Source organism: Sarcophilus harrisii, chromosome 2 (genome assembly GCF_902635505.1).
Source record: "Sarcophilus harrisii chromosome 2, mSarHar1.11, whole genome shotgun sequence".
Taxonomy (NCBI): Eukaryota; Metazoa; Chordata; class Mammalia; order Dasyuromorphia; family Dasyuridae; genus Sarcophilus; species Sarcophilus harrisii.
This window is the reverse complement of record NC_045427.1, coordinates 390,412,859-390,435,201: the sequence shown is the minus strand read 5'-3', so window position 1 is coordinate 390,435,201 and position 22,343 is coordinate 390,412,859. Positions and strand designations below refer to the sequence as shown.

General features: G+C 40.2%; 1 protein-coding gene across 1 annotated transcript in view; it reads right to left on the bottom strand.

Moving 5' to 3' along the window:
* Nucleotides 1–18,636, bottom strand: part of CYFIP2 (cytoplasmic FMR1 interacting protein 2) — a 140,830-nt gene extending 122,194 nt beyond the window's left edge. Inside the window, exon 1 of the mRNA XM_031953599.1 lies at nucleotides 18,211–18,636. The gene's annotated coding sequence lies outside the window, so the exon portion shown is untranslated. The remainder of the gene's footprint in view (nucleotides 1–18,210) is intronic.
* Between the last annotated feature and the right edge of the window lie 3,707 nt (nucleotides 18,637–22,343).

Below are 22,343 nucleotides of genomic sequence, written 5' to 3'. Positions count from 1 at the left end.
TAAAGAATTAGACATGCCCTAATGGCTCTTTAAAAAGCAAGAAACATTTCCTTGGATTCAGTTGTCAGGAGACAGCTGTGACAAAGATGAACTCTATCAGTTGAGAAATGAGCCACCTATAGAAGAAGAACTCAGTTCTTGAAATAGAATAACATCACCCACTGGAAGGAAGGAGATGCTTTTTCCTCGCTCTGCCCCATCAGCCCTGGCATTTTCCAATGGAACTACTTGCCCAGAAGACCTTATCTAGTAGGGAGAAAGCCTGGGGAGACCATCATAATGACATGGCAAGCAAAGATGATGTATACAGAGGAGAAGATGAGGACATCACAAAAAAGGATATCAGGATCTGTAGCATCAGAGCTGTCTTGGTCACATGTGTTCCATAAGTATATGTCTCCTTAATAATTTATTCCATAGATGTCCCCATTCATCCTAGTAATGTTGTGTATATCTGTGAGAGAGCAGGTGCCATGTTTATGGGTAGAATGGTTTGAAATAATAATGGCTAGCATATATACATATTTATATATGTGTATACACACATATTTGTATATATGTATATGCATATACATTTATATCACCTTCAAAGAACTATACACATGTACATGTATACGTGTGTTTTATATTCCCAATCACCCTTCAACATAAGAGGTATAATAATTTATATTTGACAAATGAGGAAAATGAGGCTGAAAGAGTTTAATAGCCTTGTCCACGGTCACACACCTAGGAAATGACTGAGCTTGGATTTGAACTCAGATCTTTCTGACTCTCAGGCTAGTGCTTTTACCTAGTGGTTTCTATTGTTCTTATAATGGCACCTCCATAAATATCTTTGCTTTGTGCTAATTATGTCCTCTGTCTCACTATTAAATGTAAAAATATTAGTGGCAGCTTGCAAATTACAGTTTTAGGAATGTAGATCCACAGACCTTGGGGATGATCATTTCCCAGGGAGCCAACAGTGGAGAACATGTAATAGGGAGATAGCCCCAGAGATGCTATAGATAGAAAAACTGTTAAAGGTGGAAAGGGCTGTTGGGCTTCTCTACTCTAATTATCTCTTTTTATAGGTGAAGAAAATGAGGTCCAGAGAAGGAAAATTACTCACCTCAGATATTGGCACAGGTGGGATAAGAAACCAGGAGTCCTTATTTTGTGAAATAATTACATACTATTCTTGATGGAATGTCTAATCCCACTGTGCTCATTCGTTACAAAATTATCTGAATTCCAAGTATGCAGTTACATAGCATATAGAGTATCCAATCTATATATAAATGATGTAGTGATAAGGTGCACGATGCAAAGAACATTGGCCTTGGAGTCAAAAGAACCAAGCTTAAGACCTTCTCTCTATTCAATCACCACCTGAATTCAGGTCCTCATCACCTCTTGTCCAGGCTGTTAGTTTTCCTGCATCCCATCTCATGGCTCTCTAATATATCCTCCATATAGTTGACAAATTGATATGTGAGAAGTACAGGGGTGGCCATATTACTCCCCAATTCAAAAAGCTCCAGAAACTTCTTTTTTCTCTAAAAGAGAAAGCAAACTTGTTTCTTTGACTTTTATAGGACCTTACACAGTCCTCCTTCACTTAAACCCAATTCACTTGCATGTCATGGTATCACCTCCCTGATGTGATGATCCTCTTCGAGAACAAAGAACAAACAACAACAATAACAGCAAGAATAACAATAAGACTACCATCTGGCTCTAGCCTTCCTTTATAGGCTTTTTTCTCATGACTCCTTCATTCAGTCTGGGCAAACTAGCTCCTTCGCTATTCACCTCTCCCCCCAAACAATCCATTTCCTCACCCCTTTGACTTCAAAGGCTTTCTGCCATGACTGGTATGCCCTCCTCCTCACCACTATCACATCCCATAATCTTCCAATAAACCAACTTGATCCTTACCTGATATTCTCTAAAATCTAAGTGCCATTTCCCTGGAAATTACTTTGTATCCACATTGTGCATATTTTGTATTTAACTGTCATTTTACATAATCGGCACCTTTCCCCAACAATTGAACATTAAGTTCCTTGAGGGCAGAAACTGTTTCATTTTTTTTTTAATTGCACTTGGTCTAAACACAGGAAATTGTGTCCAACTCTTTGTCACTACTTCTTGAGGTTTTCTTGGCAAAAATACTGAGGTTTGCCATTTCCTTCTTCTACTCATTTCATAGATGATGAAAATGAGATAACTGACTTGCCCAGGATCACACATCTAGGAAATGTCTAGGGTCATACTTGTGCTTAGGTCCTCCTTACTCCAAGTCCCAGTGTTGTATCACTTTACTAACTACCTGGTCTCAAAGACTCCCCAGCTTTGTAATTCTAGCCCATATACTTTGTCTTTGCCTTAGTTTCCTTACTTAAAAATAGGGATAATAATAGCTTTGTTGTGATAGTGTAGTTACTGACACATAGATGCTTGTTCCCTTCCCTTTGTATCTCCAGCATCTGGCACAAAATAGGTATTTGGTGGATGGTTTGATAGATGTCTAAATAAAATTCCAGCTCTTGATATTCACTAGCTGTGTAACTTGAGCCAAGTTGTATAAGGCCCATGACTCAGTTTCCTCATCTGTAAAATAGAGATATATTTACATATTGTTCTACCTTCCTTATAGGTTTGTAGTGAAGAAAACACCTTGTAAACCATTAAACACTTTAGAAAAGCAATTAGGAAGATGATAAATCTCTTCAATTTCTAATTCTTCCCAAAAATAAAGTACAACTCTACCAGCAAACTCTGAGTTCACTTTCCAGCTAGATACAGCCTCAGATATCCTCTGCTTCAAAGACTTAGGACAGTAAGAAACTGAGTTTTCATTGAACAAGTGCCACAATCAATGACAGCAAGGCACACCCACATTGCACCTCTGGGCAACTTCCTGCCTCATGAGGAACCAAAGGGAGGTACCAGAGGAAGGGGCCCAAATGCTTCTTCTCTATAACAGTTTTTTTTTTAAATTTTTACCACAGATGTCTATGGGGCTTCCCCAATCTAGCCAGAAAAAGTCCTGTGATGAGAAGTCTCTAGGCTAGAAGAGAGAAAAGTGCTCTGAGTTAATCAATTATAGAATATTCAGGGTGAAGGAATTCTTTAACATAAAATATAGCATGTCAGGATTGGAAGGGACTGGCCTTATATTAAAATTAGAAATGAACCTAGAACCTAACAGCTAAAAGAGCTAATACTTAAGAGTTAGAAATTACCTTAGAACAGAAGTTCTCAAAGTTTGGTTTTGGGGACCTAAAGGTCTTCAGTGGGATCAAAATTATTTTCATAATGATGCTAAGATGTTTAAATTTCTAATATAACAAATATTGATAGATATAACTCAAAAAATTTTCTTTGGAGTATCTTCAATAATTTTTAAGAACTTAGAATTTCTGAGAAGTTTGAAAGCCATTAGCTTAGAATAAGGAACATATATTGTTGGAGCTAAAGAAAACTCAGAACACAGAATTTTAGAATTCTAAAGAGTCTTAGGGCATGTCAGAGCTAGAAGTGACCTTAGAACATAGCTCATTAGAATAAACATAGGCTTTAAGTGCTAGAAAATACTTTACAATGTAGAATGTCCAAGTTGAAAAGGACTTTAGAATGCAATATGTCTGAGGTGGAAAGGATCTGAAAAGTAATCTACTCCAAACCACTCATTTTTTTAGATGTGGCCCAGGATGGCAAAATAATTTAGTCAAGTTCACATAGCTAATAGCAGAACCAAGTTTCTTCCTTAGCCAGACAGCATAGAAACGTTTGCCATGAAAATCCAATGTGAATCAATCTAGCAGGACAGAATGGACTGAGAAGCAGGCTATCTGATTTATAAATAATTCCTGGTTGTTTTTTATGAACTCTGGGGCTTGAGATAATTCATTGTTTAACTTAGGTAATCCAATTCTCACTTAGAATGAACGTGAACTTTTCTTATCAAAGGATGATGGAAGCAGTCTAGCCCAATCACTTTTATTTCAACATCAAGTTCTAAAACCACATCTCTCATTTCAATCTAAGTATTGTCTACCAAGAAGCGCTCAAGGAAGGGGTGTCACATAGTGAGGGTCAGCCTTAGAGTCAGGGAGACGTAGGCCCAGTTCCTGTCTCTGACACTCACTATCAGAAACTTAGTGCCCAGAAAACAACTCATGAAGACTAAATTACAGAAGAGTTGCTGAGTTGTCCTGGGGGAGGGTGTTTCTGCAGAGGGAATGTGGAAGAAATCACAAGATACAGATTTAAGACAAAACATTAAACATGAAGAACTCATGCTTGTGATTTCATTGGCATAGGAAACTCTCAGTAGAGATCAGTGTCTTCTCTGCAGTTTAGTCTTAGTTGCATAGACTTAGCAAGAAGTTACACAGAGAGGATAAGAACACTGACAACTAAAATGTGTCAAGCAAGATCTGAACTTACCTTCCTGCCCCAAGGCCAGATCTTTATCCTTTAAGCCATGGACTAGGACCAAACCTTAAATCCAAATCACTCTGGCTCCCATTGTTTGACCAATAATATATCCTAGCCTAGAACTATTTGGTACCTGTTAGGGCCCAGGTTGGCTCAGAGTGAATGTAAATAACAATTGTTTGTGTTTGGGCCAGAAACCCTCATGTTCTTCTCCTCCTTGATTTTTTTTCTTAAAGTCATTCTCTGCCTCATTTTTATGCTTAAAAAAGCCAGATGTAGGACTTGAATCCAGGTGTCCTGATCAGATTTGGTGCTCTTTCTGCTATGCCCTTCAACTGTAGTTAAATTCTTTTACACGAATCCAATTAATAAATCAGTCAACCCCCCCAAAAAAAAAGCCAAGATCAAGGTCCCCCACTCCAAAGGGGACAAGCAAACTGGGCACAAGCCTACATTTTTCTCTTAAATAAAAAGAATCTTTTGTACTGACCTGCCTTTAGCTTCTTTTAGCAATGTGACCTGATAGGGGAAGGGGATATGGGAGTAGATAGGCTGTTGTGCAAAGAGTCCCTCTCAAAATTTTGAAACTCCCTCTCAGCACAAACATCAAGGTTTCTGACCAAAAACAGATCTTCTCCACTGCCAAATATTACCTGATCTCCTCAATTCTCTTTTGCCTGAAAGGGGCTGAAGGTAGGGCTCTGACTGCTTAGCTGATCATTGTTGTTCTTTTTCTCCTACCCAGCAGATCAGAATACCACACCCATCCTCTCCACCCTTCTTCCCTCAGACCTCTCTTCCACCACCTGGTCAGAGAAGAGCACTGAATGTGCTGCTATCTCAGTCTCAAAGAAGACTAGCCTAGATCAGCCTTCGTAGTAGGATGGACGATTAAGAAGTGCTGCAAGTAGCTCCCAGTCTGTTAACTAACTTGCTTAGCTGCTTCCTGTGTTGCTGTCAGGATAGAGGGACCTTGTTTTTGATAACAGATTTGGGCAAGTGTGTGTGTGACCGTTATATATTCATATATGTGAAAAGAGACACAAAGAGAGAGACATAAAGACAGAGAAAGAGACAAAAAGCAAGATAGAAAGAGGAGAGAGAGAGAAAGAGAGAGAGAGAGAGAGACAGAGAGAGAGAGAGAGAGAGAGAGAGAGAGAGAGAGAGAGAGAGAGAGAGAGAGAGAGACAGAGACAGAGACAGAGAGGAGGAAGGGGAAGAGAGAGAGAGAAGGAGGAAGGGAGGGTGGGGAGTCACATAGTGAGGGTTAGCCTTAGAGTCAGGGAGATGTAGGCCCAGTTCCTGTCTCTGACACTCACTATCAGAAACTCTTAGTGCCCAGAAAACAACTCATGAAGACTAAATTACAGAGGAGTTGCTGAGTTGTCCTGGGGGGAGGGACTCAGGGGGGGAGGGGAGAGAGAGAGAGAGAGAGAGAGATAGAGAGAGAGAGAGAGAGAAAGAGAGAGAGAGAGAGAGAGAGAGAGAGAGAGAGAGAGAGAGAGAGAGAGTATCACAGTATTAGAATTACTTGCTGGTGATCCCCTCAGATCCTGCATTCACATTTGCTACTATCACCTTAGTAGTCCACCACAAAAACAAAAACAAAAGAGGTTGTTCACCTAGAACATCTCTCAGATTCTTCTCTAAATTTTCTGCTGCTGTGATTCTAAATGCTTGTTGGGTCCACCACTAACCAAAATACAGGTTTATTGGTTTTAAAAAGGGTATCTTATAAAAATTGCTGGGAAAATTGGAAACTAATATGGCAGAAACTAGGCATTGATCCATACTTAACGCCATACACCAAGATAAGGTCAAAATGGGTTTAATAAATTAGAGGAACATAGGATAGTTTACCTCTCAGACCTGTGGAAGGGGAAGGTCTTTATGACCAAAGCAGAACTAGAGATCATTACTGATCACAAAATAGAAAATTTCGATTATACCAAACTGAAAAGTTTTTGTACAAACAAAACTAATGCAGACAAGATTAGAAGGGAAGCAATAAACTGGGAAAATATTTTTACAGTCAAAGGTTCTGATAAAGGCCTCATTTCCAAAATATATAGAGAATTAACTCTAATTTATAAAAAATCAAGCCAATCTCCAATTGAAAAATGGTCAAAGGATATGAACAGACAATTCTTAGATGAAGAAATTGAAACTATTTCTAGTCATATGAAAAGATGCTCCAAGTCATTATTAATCAGAGAAATGCAAATTAAGACAACTCTAAGATACCACTACACACCTGTCAGATTGGCTAAGATGACAGGAAAAAATAATGATGATTGTTGGAGGGGATGCGGGAAAAATGGGACATTGATGCATTGTTGGTGGAGTTGTGAACGAATCCAACCATTTTGGAGAGTAGTTTGGAACCATGCTCAAAAAGTTATCAAACTGTGATCCAGTGATCCTTTGATCCAGCAGTGTTACTACTGGGATTATATCCCAAAGAGATTATAAAGAAGGGAAAGGGACCTGTATGTGCACGAACGTTTGTGGCAGCCCTTTTTGTAGTGGCTAGAAACTGGAAACTGAATGGATGTCCATCAGTTGGAAAATGGCTGAATAAATTGTGGTATATGAAAATTATGGAATATTACTGTTCTGTAAGAAATGACCAACAGGATGATTTCAGAAAGGCCTGGAGAGACTTACACGAACTGATGCTGAGTGAAATGAGCAGGACCAGGAGATCATTATATACTTCAACAACAATACTAGATGATGACCAGTTCTGATGGACCTGACCATCCTCAGCAACGAGATCAACCAAATCATTTCTAATGGAGCAGTAATGAACTGAACTAGCTATGCCCAGAAAAAGAACTCTGGGAGATGACTAAAAACCATTACATTAAATTCCCAATCCCTATATTTATGCACACATGCATTTTTGATCTCCTTCACAAGCTAATTGTACAATAATTCAGAGCCTGATTCTTTTTGTACAGCAAAATAATGTTTTGGTCATGTATACTTATTGTGTATCTAAGTTATATTTTAATATATTTAACATCTACTGGTCATCCTGCCATCTAGGGGAGGGGGGGGGGGGGGGGTAAGAGGTGAAAAATTGGAACAAGAGATTTGGCAATTGTTAATGCTGTAAAGTTACCCATGTATATATCCTGTAAATAAAAGGCTATTAAATAAAAAATAAATAAATAAATAAAAAGGGTATCTTAAGGAGCAATTAGAGTTGTCAATTTGCCTCAATCTTGATAAGAATCTGAACATCTAGCTCTTTTTTGTGGTCAGATATTAAAATTTATAACCTACTCTGATCATTCTAAGGTTTCTGCTCCTTATATTTGAAGCTCCCTATCTCAAGTATCTCCTCACTCAAGTTCATCCTCCACACAGTTGCCAAATTGATATTCCTAAAATACAGATCTAACCATATCACTCTCAATTGAAAAAAATCTTCAATGATTTCCTATTAAATATATAATAAAGTTTCTTAACACAGGAGGTCCACAGATATCCCAAAGAATCTTTGCATAGATTTCAAAAGATCTTCAAGATGAGTTTCACAATTCAGTTATGTACCTGTCTTTTTCTTCTGCAGGTCCAATGCCCTTGAAAACTTTAGTAATCTGCTTAGGACTTTAAATACCCTGTAAGATTGGTCTTAAGGACACAGTTTCTTTCGTAGCATATTAGAAAATTGTCTACTCAATACTTATTTCTTAAACTTACTATAAGTGCCAGTAATCTTTAAGAGGCAGATCAAAAGTTCCAGATTTTAAAAATCATTATTTATTTTTAGCATTCTTTATGTTAAATTTTGAGTTCTGAATTCTCTGCCTGCCCCTCCCTCACTCATTGAAAAGATAAGAAATGTGATAATAATTATACATGTGAAATCATGCAAGATTTATTTCCCTATTAGTGAAGTTGCCAAAAAATAAAGTGGAAAAATGTTTCATTCTGCACTCAGAACATAAGCTCTCTCTTTGGAGATAGCATTTTTCATTGAGAATATCTTGGATCATTGTATTGATCAGAATAGCTAAATCTTTCACATTGATCATCCTTATATTATTGCTGTTACTGTGCACAATGTTCTGCTGGTTCTGCTTCACTTCACTTTGTGTTCATTTATATAAATCTTCCCAGTTTTTTTTCTGAAATCATCCTACTCACCATTTCTTATAGTACAGTAGTACTCCATCACAGTTACATACCACAACTTGTTCAGTCATTTACCAATTGAAATGCTTCCCCTCAATTTCCAATTCTTTGTCATCACAAAAAGTTGCTATTGATATTTTTGTACATACACTTTTAAAAAATCTTTGAGATAAAGTCCTAGTAGTGTATTGCTAGGTCAAAGGATATGCACCATTTTATGGCCCTTTGGGCATAGTTCCAATTTGTTTTCCAGAATGGTTGGACAAGTTTATAACTCTACCAACAGTGCATTAGTGTCCCAATATTCCCACATCCTCACCATCATTGATCATTTTCCTTTTCTGTTATTAGACTATAAGTTCCTGAAGGTAGAGTCTATTCCTTTTTGCCTTTGTATGATATTCTCATATTTGTATGATACAAATGATATCATTTGTGTGATATTCTTGCATAATGCAAGTCCCTTGTTCAAAATAGTTACTTAAATGTTTGCTGGATAAAAGTGATTTCTAGGGAGGATGATATATGAAAGGCATCAGACAGCAATTAAGGATGTTTGCAATTCTAACCACTAATTTAAGAGGAGGAAGGGGAGCAAGAAAAGAGTCAACCCAAACTTTCATAGTTTAGAGTGGTCTTCCTAGGCTCCCCAAAAGTGGAAGTGGCAGCGCTGGGATGCTGACACATGTGCTGGTAAATGACTGGTCTGTGCACACAGCCTGGTTGTACGTGCTATGAGAGATAAAAAAAGGAATAGAAATGTGGTCTCTCTTTGAGGCACTGAAATTCTAGTGCTAAGACAATAGGATTTAAATTCAGTTTGAAAGAACATTTGTGGGATGTTTCCCTCAAAGACAGATACAGAGCTTACTTGAATGAAAAGACTGTCTTATTTATCTTTACATTCCCCACAATGCATTGCACTTGGTAAATGCTTGTTGGAAGGAATGCATGCATGCATGAATGAATGAATGATTGCAGGGGGTAATGAATTTAAACTGTGTGAAGTCCAGAGAGTAGCTATTAAATTTGTCTTTCTTTGCCTTTCTCCAAGTTCCCTATAGGTTGAAAGAATCAAATTTGTTAAGGAGACAAGAGCCTTTTCAGGAACAAGAAGATGTTACATTGCCCACAGTATGTTATTTGAACCCCAACCCTGGATTTTGTTGCAAGTCAGTTATTGTTTCACTCACACCTATCTTTAAATGCTAGACTCATGAAAGTCACCTAGTGGACAACAGTAATAATCAGAGGGTGATTGATTATAAGAACACCCCCCTCCCCCACTGGACTCCCTTTCCCTAAATCGGTTGGTTTTCTCTCAGGTGTTTCTACAAAGTCATGTTTACTTTCCATTTCCCTTGAACCCCAGCTTAATCGGTGTCAGCTTTTCCGAGCATTGCATAACAAGCCTCCAAACCACCCCCACTTGCAACCAATCCCCAGGCAAAGGTAGATGCTCAAATCACCCCTAGCAATGATCCGCATCCAATCCTTGCTCTTAGCAGTTTCTGGCACCTGGAAACCAGTAATTGGATACCATTCCACACAGGTCCATTACAGAACTCTAAGTAATGGCTGAGGATGGGGAGTCAACCTCTCAACTCTTCACATTTGGATAGGCGTCCCACAGCCACATACTGAAATGTTGAAATATCTTTCTATACCCAAGACTTTTCCAAAAGCCATTTTAGAATTTCTGAGTCACAAAGTCCCTTTCAGTCCCTCAGTCGCTCAGTGGTACAAGCCACAATCCTCCTTTTTAGATCAATGTACAGTATGCAATTAATAAATAGTCTCTTGAGGAATGGAAGGGCATCTGTCCAAATGGTTCTAACATTCAGGAATATTGTCAGCATCATTTCTATTTCGGTAGCATTTTTCTCCTAAGACTCCTTGCTTTACAGACATTATCTCATCCTCACAATTTCATAGAACAGGCAGGTAGCAAGTAAAACGAATTCCATTTTGGAAAGAACAGGTCACATAGCATGTTAATTATATAACTAGTAATGGGAAAATCCTGGGACCCCATATTACTACTCTGTTCATTAGTCCTACACAAACAAAAGCCAAGGTTACTTTTTTTGCCTAGCACTTTTGTAAGTAGCAAAATGTTCTCTGAATCTCTCTTGTTGATTGCATAACATTGAGCATACAGGGGGGAAAATTCCTTCCTGACCTTCTGTTCTATGCTTTGAAATGTGAGAATTGCCTCAGCCTTTGCTTACATGGCTTTCTACAGCTCTGGAATGTTTTCCTCCCCTCTTCTCTCTCTATTTAAATTTCAATCCCTCTTCCAAGATCTAGTTAAAGTCTTACCTCTTCCATAAAAGTCTTTCCTGACCCATGTTCCCTTTGCCATTTCTTCTCATCCAAACCTCAGAGAAAACTAACTTCCTTATTTATTGAAGTTAGCTTCTCCAGGAACCCCCACAATGCTCCTATACAGCCCAAGACAGAGATGAGCTCAGAAAAGATTCTGTGATTCAGACATTTTAGGTCACTAAAGGAAGCCTCAGCAGAGATGGAAAACTGTGGCCAATACTACAAGAACCCCTTTGCTCCACAGCTGTCACTGGAAAATGGAAAATAAAAGAAGCAGCAAAACTATCATTGGGAGGAAGAAGTCCATAGTAAATCAAACTGTAAGCATCCCTCTAGCACCTATATCTATAACCAAGTGAAGTTGGAATAAAATGAAAATGAAGAATAGTCTTGAAGGAAAAAGTAGACATGTTTATCCCAATAGATATATATTATAGATTGGGGAAGGGAAGAGGAAGTAGTGTTGGGGAACAATACTATCAAAGAAAACAACAGCGAGATTTAAAACCTGGCTCTCTAAATGACCTGAGAAAAGTCACCTCACCTTATCTCACCTCACTTCTATAGTCTTAATTTTTCCTTATTTACAAAAAGAAGAGATAGACTGGATGATCTAAATATGTTATGTCCTTATAATTGACGATATTTGAGATTCTTTCTAACCTTAAATCCCATGATCCAGCTTTGAGTATTAGTGCTAATAAATAGTGAGGGTTTGGATGAATGGGTCAGTGGATGATGGATGGGTGGATAGTTAGATGGGTGATTGGATGTACTACATGAAAGATCATAGCACCATTCCACATAGGAACTAAAAGGGATTTTATAGGTCATCTATTCCATTCCTTCCCTTTACAGTTTGGGAAACTGAGGTCCAGAGAGAAAAGCGAATGGTCAAAGTCCCACAGGAAGTCGATATAGTCAATCCTAGAACCTCTATCTCCTGATTCTTCCCACACCCCAGGTCACAGGATTTCCTATTTTACCATTTAAAACCATCTGGGAAGAAAAAAATAGTCACAATTTTTTGGTAACATCTCCCTTATTGGACTGATTAAAGGCAAAGGCTCTGCAATTCATAGTATAGTCCTCTAAAGAAAGTTCTGCTACTAACAATGAGAGGGACTCATAACAGATTACATTTATATGGAACCCTATGGTTTATGATGTTTCTTATTCATAAGAATTTTTCAACCATGGGCCTAAATCATCTCTAGCTACGTCCAGTGGGAATGATCCTTAATGTCAGGAGAAATTTGAAGTCAGACATTTAACTGGTTGTGTGACAACTGAGTGATTCAATTAAATTCTGTGCCTCAATTTCTTCATCTGAAAAATGAAGATAATAATAGCACTTCCTATAGTTATCATGAGGATCAAATGAGAATACTGAAAATGAAAAGTTGTGCTGGATGAGTTTTGCAAACCATCAAGCACCATATAAATGCTGATAGTTGTTATTCCAGTCCTAAACGTTATTTATGGTCGGATGAGTTAGGTGACATAAGTATTATTGTTCCTATTTGACAGAGAAGAAAAAATTGAGGTTTTGAGAGGCCAACTGAACCCAAATTTCTTGATTCCAAATCTAACATTTTCCCTACAACACAATTTAGATGAAACATAGAATCATAGAACCCCAATAAAGAATTCTAGAACTGAACAAGAATTCCCCTTATAATCTCCTCAAACTGTTATCTAGCCTCTATTTGAAGACCTTTGATGAGGGGAAAACCCCATCTCCCGAGATTGCCTATAACACTTCAGGACAGCTCTGATTGTTAATCAAGTTTTATCTTTAGATCAAATCTAAATCTGCCTTTTTTTCAACTTCTCCTTAAAGTTCCTAGTACCACCCTCTGGCCAAACAGAACAAGTAATAACCCTTCAAAGTATTGAATACAAAATCACAGTAGATTGAGTGTGGGATCTGGAATAAAAAAGAACTGAGTTCAAATGTAGCTTCATACACTTGCTAGCTGTATAATCCTAGCCAAGTCACTTAATTTCTGTTTGCCTCAGTCTCCTCAGATATGAAAAAGGGGGTAATAATTGGGGTTATCTCCCAGAATTTTTGTGGGAATCATATGATTAGATGATATTTATGCAGTGCTTTGTATTGCTTTGTTATGGGAATTTATTTCCTTGTATAATTTGGGATTCAGAGACATTCCTCCTGCAAATTTTGGTTAAAAGTCTTTTTAAAAAAAAATAACCTCTCTTGAACAAGAGCTATACTACAGGGGGACTCAAACATTTTAATTAGGGGGCCAGTTCACTGTCCCTCAGACTGTTGGAGGGCCAAACTATAGTAAAAACACAAATATTTTGTGGGCCTTTAAATAAAGAAACTTCATAGCCCTGGGTGAGAGGGATAAACGTCCTCAGATGCTGCATCTGGCTGTGGGTCGTAGTTTGAGGACCCCTGCATAGGATATAAAAATTTACTTACGGGCCTTAACTATTCCTTGTTGAGAAGGCAGAAGAAAAATTTCGTGTCCCTGATTTCTTGGTAACAAATTCTCTTCCCCCTCAATCAGTCTATTTGTGAATCATCTAAATGTAATTAAGTCTGTAATCTGACTTAGTTTACTTAGAGAGTTTGTCCAACAAAGTCTGTTTCCTTCAGGAATGTATGAGATTTAAGACTTTGTTCAACTTTTAAGACATTGAAGGGAGTATAAAATTACAGATCTACCTTCTATTTAACTTTTATGGCTATATGAGGAATATACAGGAATACAAAATGTAAAAGAATTATTTCTGTCATTCTGATATAATTTTGCCTATGAGAAAGAAACCTTATTAGAATCCTAATAATTGTCCCAGTTTTCTCTGAAGTCTGAACCTAGGCTTGGGCATAATAATAAAACCTAGGTTTTTACCCCCACAATTTCTGCATTATGGTAAATATATATTTGGCAGCAATTACCTACCATTTTAACTCAGAGGGGAGATATTTCTCCCATAACAGCTTAAATCATTATATAACTGCTAGTTATTATTAAAGCCTTTTTTCTCCAGGCTAAATAAACAACTTTAATTCCTAAGTGATGTTCAATCACCTCTGGTTTACCAGAGAATCTCTAATCTTCATCTCCTCTGGATAGCCTCCATTTTATCAATATCTCCCAAATGTTCTTTCTAGAATTGAATCTGATCCTACAGATATCATCTGACCCAGTAGTTTGTGTGGCCACCTCCTATCCTAGCCACCATGCCTCTCTTAATATATCAATGGGGTGGCCCGATTCCTGGTGTTATTACATAAAAATGAAAGGTTAAATCACACTAAAAACAGAGATATCTTCATGGTATCACCATTATGACTAAAATCACCAGTTTTAAGGCCACCTAGTGGAGTCCTCTGCAGCCAACAGTGGTCCCCGGAACACTCTTTGAGATTGTGCCAAATCTTCAAAGCTGGAGGTTGATAAATGTCAATTTGTGCCCTGTGCTAATTTTAGAAGAGCTGTTCCCAATGTTAATGAGCAGCCTGCTTTATTTCTTACCTAATTTTGCTTGCTGGTCAGTGTTAGGAACACAGGAAAAATGTTCTATGGGAAATGGAGCCTCCCAATGAATGAGCACAGTGGGGATATGAATTATTAAGAAGACACACTGTGTTCTGTATCTTCTCCCCCTTTTCCTTCACCTCCCCCCTTCCAATCTTTTATTTTTTCCTGTTCTTTTTCTTTCTTTGAGACAGTCTCTGGTCTTAAATGACTCCTCCACCCTAAAACCTCAGCTTTATTTGATTTGTATTCAATCCTGACAATCAAGCAAACTTAACCTATGACATAGAACAAGTTTTTGCCCTTCTGCTTTCCAGCATGTATCATTCAGGAAGGCTTGGGTGCCTGGGGAGGCAGTCAGAACTGGCCAGGAAATATAATGAAAGAGCTTAGAGAAGGGGAGAGCTAATACTGCCAGGCAGGAGTCTCAGCAATGAGCTGGCCAATGGCACCCAGCTTTATAAGTAGTAACACTGCCCTGTGTCCTTCTGCCTGAAAGCTAGGTCCTGTGCAGGACAGCAACAAGTAAAAATATCAAATTTTTGTGGGGAAGAGATCAAATACAGTTCATAACCTCACATAATTAGGTGCTGGGCACTTAGTGAAGTCTTTCCAAGGATGAAAATAAGTCTTGGCGCTCTCTCTCTCTCTCTCTCTCCCTTTCTCTTTCTCTCTCTCTCTCTCTCTCTCTCTCTCTCTCTCTCTCTCTCTCTCTCTCTCTCTCTCTCTCTCTCTCTCTCTCTCTCTCTCTCTCTCTCTCCCCCCTCCTCACCACACAGATTCCCTCATAGACTAGTCTTCTAATGTTTCACCCTCACATCCACTTCTATACCGCAAACCAATCTATTACTTATTATTATTATTACTTTACTATTGGAGCATCATTTCTTTGGTTTAAAAATCTATCACATAATCATAAAATTTAGAGCCAGATGGCGACTTAAATCACTTTAGTCTATCCCCACTCTCCCCCCCCCTAGTTTTCCTGAGACCTAGGTCATATGTTTCAGGCCATACAGCTTATAAATGACAGAGACAAATACCTGTGGAAGAAATAATGGGCAGTTTTTTGTACATATCTGTCAAGCACACACATGCATTCAAGTGAAAGACGTTAGCAAAGACTTTTCTAAATAGAATTCAGAGGTCAGAAAGGCAACTGAGCACGAGGTCAGTAAATGCTGGCAGGTGGTGGAGGTGATTAGGAGTAAAGAAAACAAACTGCCAACCACACACCATTTGGCCCAAGGATTACTCGCTCTCTGGTACTTCCTATAAGTGATATTTCTAATTCTTTCTAGCCTCCCAAACTTTGATTGTCTTTGAATAACTTCCCAAGAACAAGTTCAGATCCACAGAGCTGAAGAGGCACACAGTTAGGAGGTGGTTAAGGGAAAGTGACACCAGTGTGCCCCAGACTGGGTTCCTCACTTGGGTGGAGGCTGCTATTTGCCATAGAAAGTCACATAGCAGGGATTAAATAGTACCAGTAGATATGGTGTTAGAAAGTAGGTTAGAGGAAAAAGGCCTTTTTACTCCCTGGTTCTCAGTGCCACAATATAGGCCAAACCACTTTTGAGGGAAAGCTGATAATTTTTCAGCATTCTCCAGGTATTTGTGAGGACACTGACCCTACTTGAGGAAAATGAGTCTCCATAAAGTGAGCTGACTGGCCACAAGCATGGTCTACACTTGTGCTCTGTTCATCGTTTCATTCACTTGATTCTGGCAGCCCACTCAATCTCTAGTCACCTAGATACATACATATAAACTTCTCCCTGAAAATTCAAGATATTTCTGCATAATATCCTCCTACATAGTGACTCTGCATAATTCAACATCATACATATGTACATGCCCACACATATGTATGTATATATGTATATATATATATATGGCCATAGATATATGTGCTCATTCAGAGATCCAAAAGAAAAGAAAAAAAGTGGTTTTAAGAGCATTGATAGATAAGGGCATGATATCCTATGTCAACAGAGAAAGGAAAAGAAAGGAGGAAAAGAAAGAAGGAAGGAAGGAAGGAAGGAAGGAAGGAAGGAAGGAAGGAAGGAAGGAAGGAAGGAAGGAAGGAAGGAAGGAAGGAAGGAAGGAAGGAAGGAAGTTTTTCAAGCCCCTATTCCAGTTTGCAACCACCTTTACTCACAGAGATTGTTGTTTATTCTTCACTCTCAAAGAGGACCATGATATCTGGGAGGTGATGCCATGACATGCAAGTGAATTGGACTTAAGTGAGGGAGGGCTGTGCAAGGTCACCTGCCTCACTTTCCCCTCCAGAGCCATCTGGATCCAGTGGCCAGGTATAGATCAGGATGACTGGAAATGGCCCTGGATGCAGTGGGAGACGTTGTTTTTTTTAAGCTAAGGTTTTCAACAGGTCTCAGTTTGACTGAAACCTCATTGACAATGACTATAGTGGATATTTGGAAGGAATCAAACCTCAGCAAAAATAGCTGTTAAACACAGTATTACATGATACCTGTTTTCTAGGCGTACTAAACAATATACTTCCTGAGAATACTCAAGGGGGAAATTCTTTGACCATAGGAGCAAAACTGAAGACATCATAGGAGTGGGGAATTGAGTTGGGTTTTAAAGCATGGCTAAAAATTCAGAAAAAGAGAGACATTCCAAACAGGGGAAACAGCGTGAGAACCAAGGTGCTTCAGATTCACAGAGAGCTCATTTTGTCTCTGGAATTTGTCCTCTTTGGCTGGAGCACAGAATTCTCTCAGGGGAGAAATGTGAGATTAGAAAAGAAAGAGAGGATGGTTCGAGGTTGGGGAAGGCTTGAATGTTAGGTAGAAGATCTTGACCTTATCCCCAGGTAGTAAGAGCCTAATTTCCTAGATTTATTTTCCTACCCACCCCTTAAGGCCATTGATAGGAGGAGCCAATGAACGCCTGACACCTTATGGTGACAGCAGTCTTCCTGTCTGAAGTCCCCGAGCTGTGACATTCTGGGGTTCTTTAGCTCTCTCCTGAATCCTCCCTGTGTCCTGCTCCTCCCAGAATCCCAGCTCAAGCTCCCACGTTCTCCTCAAACCCAGCAATCCATCATAAATCTAAGGGCCACCCATGGAAAGGGCAGAGGGAGGGGGACGGGGTGAGGGGGAAGGGCGGGTGCTGCATGGGGGGCGGCCCTGGTCAGGAGCAGCAGCGGTGGCGGCGGCTGCGATGGCAGCAGAGGCGGCGGCTCCTGCTCTGCAGTAAACAAGGCGCGGGGATGCTGCCGTGCCGCCGCTGCAGGTGTCTCTAGGCATTGTGGGAGAGCCGCTTCCTCTCTCCCCTCCGTTCCTCCGGCCCCAGGGCCCGCACCTGCTACAGCCAGACCCCGTTATGCCCCTGCCCCGCTCCTCCGGGAGCCGGTGGGGACCGGCAGAGCCCCGGACGCCTCCCTCCACACCCCCCGCCCGCTCTCAGAAGAGGGGCCGCGGGCGCCCCGGCCCTCCTGGGCTCGCCTGGGGCCCAGATGTGGCCACCCGGCTGAAAGGGAGGGAGGGGCTGGACCGGCTCTGGGGACGCCGAGGAGAGGGAGGGAGAATCGCGGGGCCAGGACCCGCAGGGCCCGATAGCCAGTCACCGCGCCCCGCGACCGCCGTGCCCTGAGGATGATGGAAAAGGGATAGGGGCTGCTGGGATGATCTAGCCTCCCTCCGACTCCAGCTGCCGATCCCCATTCCCATCTCCATCCCCATCCTTATTGATCCTTGCCCTGTTTTCGTTCTGAAGCCTCGCATCCCCCCCGGGCTGCGCAGCCCCGGGCGTCGCTTACCTGGTGTCTGCGGCGGCGAGGTGGCCGCAGGGTCTGCGGCGGGTCCCGGGGAGGGGCCCGCCGGTGCTGCGGGGGCCGGGGCCGGGGCCGGGGCCGGGGCCGGGGCTCAGGATGCTCTGGCTCCAGCTCCGCTCCGCCGGCTGCTCCGGGCCCCGCCTTCGCCCCCGCCCCCCTTCGCCCCCCCCTTCTCCTCCTCCTGCCTCAGCCGCCGCTGCCTCCAAATGGGTCACACAAAGAGCAGGAAATGGCCCCAGCAACCGTGTTCTTCCCCAAGTGGCCGCGATCCCCTCACCTGGACCCGGGCGGAAGGGCGGAAGGGCTCTAAATCGTTCTCCCACCATCAGGCCAGCGCTCTGCCCGCTTCCCCAGGCCGGGGCCTGGGCCCTGACAGAGCAGGAGGCGGGGACTGGAATGGGAATTGTGCACTGAAGTCTCTCTCCGAGAGGGGACCGCGCAGCGTTGGAGCAAAGGGAGGGGAAGCGGGAGGAGAACAGCATCTGACTAGGTTCAAGTCTACATACCTCAAGGACCCTTTTCTTCTGAATCCAGGCCCAAGTGCTCCATATTTTGAGCACAACTGCACCTATTAAACATATCATATCCCTTTTAAGAGACTGGCAACTTAAGAGGTCGTTGTGTACTCCATCCTCCCTTCATGCAGGTTTATGAGCACAGGTCTCTTACTTTAATAGCTCTGATTCTGGCATTCAAGGCCTTCCACACTCTAATCCAACTCCAATCTACCTTTCGAGCCTGATACCAGAGTATGTTCACTCTGTTCCAATATTCTACATTGCCTCTTTATTGACTAATTGCCTCTTTATTATGAGTGATATCCATCCTTCCTATTTTTCCCTATCTTTTCCCATCTAACATCACCCACTTCCCAAGTCACCCCAATGTCTAAAATGAACATAGTGTGGTAGAAAGAGCACTGCCTTTGGAGTGAGAGGACCTGGGTTCAAATCCTACTTCAGATGTTCGCTATTTGACCGTCCCTTAATCTTCCTGGACCACAATTTCCTCATCTGTGGAGTTAGTAGACCACTTTTGAGTTTCCTTAGGGCTTTAGACTTATGATCCTTCTATATTTCCCTATGATGAAGTTCCTTCCTTCCAGGCTTAAATCATCTACCTTACCATAAAGCCTTCCTTGGTTATCAAACCATTTCTGGTTGAATTCATTCAACCATTTAAGCATAAACCACTTTCTAATCCATATCTTGTCACCTTGTTCTTAAGAGAAGCATGGCAGACTGTCAAATACGTTGTTAAAATGTTGTTATACTGTGTATTTCCACTGCCTAGCATAGGACCTTGCCTTGCATAGAGATGCTTAATAAAAGTTTTTTGAATTGGAGGAATTAATGGTAGTACTTTGTTTGAAGCTCATAGTTCCTTCTTCATTCTGCAAAATGGGACTGTCCCATTCAACCCTGGGACATAAACCATAGGATTATAGACTTACAGCTGAAAGGGAGCTTAGAGGTCATTTAACTACCCAACTGCTTGGTTTTACAGTTAGAAGTTGTATGACTTGCACTGACACAGACTACACAGATAGTAAAGGCAGGATGAGAATAGAGTTCAATTGAATCCTAATCCAGTCCTCTATCCATTACACCATGCTGTCATACTTTAACTGTTCTGATTCCTAAAAAGTCTCCCTTGGTAAAGAAAAGAAGAAGATGCTATAGAAAGTGTTCAGGAGACAGGAGCTCCATCCAGCCTTTATCTCACACTAACCCCCCTCCTTGGTCTCTTTGGCCTTTGGTCTTCTCTAAAAGGAAAAGTTTAGATTAGGTTATTTTTAAGGTTCCCTTCAGCTCTATTGTCCTGAGAGTATGAATCCTTCAGTAACCTCAAAGATATCATGAGACAAGGTATTTTCTTTCCTAAATATTTCATTTTAAAATACAATAAATTTTGTTTTCTTTGGTTTTCAAATCATCTACATTTTCAATGTCACTCTTATTATCTATCAGAGAACCATCCCCTTTAACAAAAAATAATTCTTCAAGAAAGGGAAATTTTTACCCAACATATTAAAAAAAAAACCTTGACAATGTATTCAGTTCTAAAAGTACATACCCTTGTCTATATAAAGACGGGGTGTGTGTGTGTGTATTTAAATATTTCTTGAAAAATCTAAGAAGGTTCCATAAATAGCCCAAAGTATAACACACTATTTTTTATATGGTACATTTGTTCTCAGTCTATAGCCAAATTTAGTTTACCTTGCCAATGGGAACTGTACATTATTAAAGAAAATTTAAGTTAAGGGACTGACTATGTGTGTCTATGACAATTCTACAGCCAATTGTAGACTTTTCACTTTGCCCATCATTCTTTCATGACCCAGGGTCGTCTAACGCCACCTACTGGCCAGGTTCTCTGTTGGCCCCCATTGAGGTCTGAAGGAGCCTTTAAGGCTTTGCAGGAAATAGGGGTGAGTGTGGGAGGATTTTTATTTATAGGGGAATGTGTGAATTTATGTGTACATTCAAAACCAAGGGTCAGTGGTTCTTAGAATTTCTCTGATTCTATTTTGGGATGTCCTTAATTTCTCATTACCAAGGTTTTATTATTGCTGATTGATTGAGGAGTAGCCTTCAAACTTTTTGATCAACCCAGCATTTTATCAAGTAAACATACTATTTGTTGACTTTTGTAACAACAGAAATGCAAATTCTCCCAGGGCTCAAGTAGTTACTATAAATAGTACAGTTTCCCAGAGGTAATAGGGTCATAGATTTTTTGCAAGAAGGAATTTTAGAAAACATTTAGACCAATCCCCTCATTTTTTTCATTAAAAGTAAATGTTTTATTGATGCTCCTTTTATTTTTGGAAACATTAACCCCATTACCCAATACAGTAAGTAATTCTAATAAAGTATACAACATTCCTCACCTCACCTCCAAGTGTTGTTCTCCTTTGCTTTGTTGTAATCATTGTGTTTATTATTCTTTGGTTCTACTTAATTCACTCTAGCTCTTCAAGTACATCCTAGTACTTTATATTTTTATGTCATAGGGAGCTTTGATGGGCGTACTCTTTGCTTCCAATTCTGCTACCACAAAGACTGTTGCCATGCTTATTTTGATATGTGTTGGACTTTTGTTCCTATCTTTGATCCTTTATTTTATGAATAAAGAACATAAAATGCAGAGAGATCTTTAGATCAGAAGTCTGAAACCAGAAAGGGATCAAGAATTATCTACTTAGAGTTGGAAGGTACCTGAGAAACCATTTAGTTCAGTCTTTCACTTTACAGAGAAAGCAACTCAGGCTCATGGAACTTGGATAACTTGCCTGGGGTCACATAGCACAATGTACATGGCAGCAGAGCTGGAATTCAAACCTAGATCATTTTGCATTGGGTGAATTTCTAGCCTTAAAAGTTACTTAAAGAGTGAGCAGCTCACACGGACACCAGCTTTTGAAATGATCCTTCTGATTAAAGGAAGGTCCTTTGTGGATCACAGATACTACAGGGACCATTGCCTTAGAGTGGCTTAACAAACAAAATGTATCTCTTTAAAAGACAAAAGGGGTTAAGAATCCCAGTGTCATAGGTCCTGTTTGAGAATGAAGGACAAACAACAAACAAAAACAACAAAAAAGTAGATTGATGAACAACTGAAGTAGTAGATAAGCAATTAATGAAAACAGGTGACAAAAGAATCCATGGGAAATGTTTTCCTCCCCCGCATCCCTCAACACTTCTCACCAGAAAGTGTTATAGAGGAAAAAATGGACGATCTGGAGAGATGGGTTCAGTATCACTTTTGCCACTTGCCAATCATGTGACCAAAGTAAGTGCTTTAATTTCCTGACCCGCATTTATAAAAAGGAAGAGTTGGATTAGATGACCTGAAAATAGGGAAAAGGATCTAAAAGTGAAAAAAATTTGTAGTAACCCTTTTTTGTGATGGCAAAATATTGGAAGTTGAGAGGATGCCCATCAGTTGGAGAATGTGGTTATTCAAGCTGTGGTATATGAATCCAATGGTATACTATCGTGCAATAAGAAATGATGAACAGACAGATTTCAGAAAATTTTGGAAGGACTTGTATGAACTGATGCAGAGTGAAATGAATGGAATCAGGAAAACAGTGTACACAAAATCAG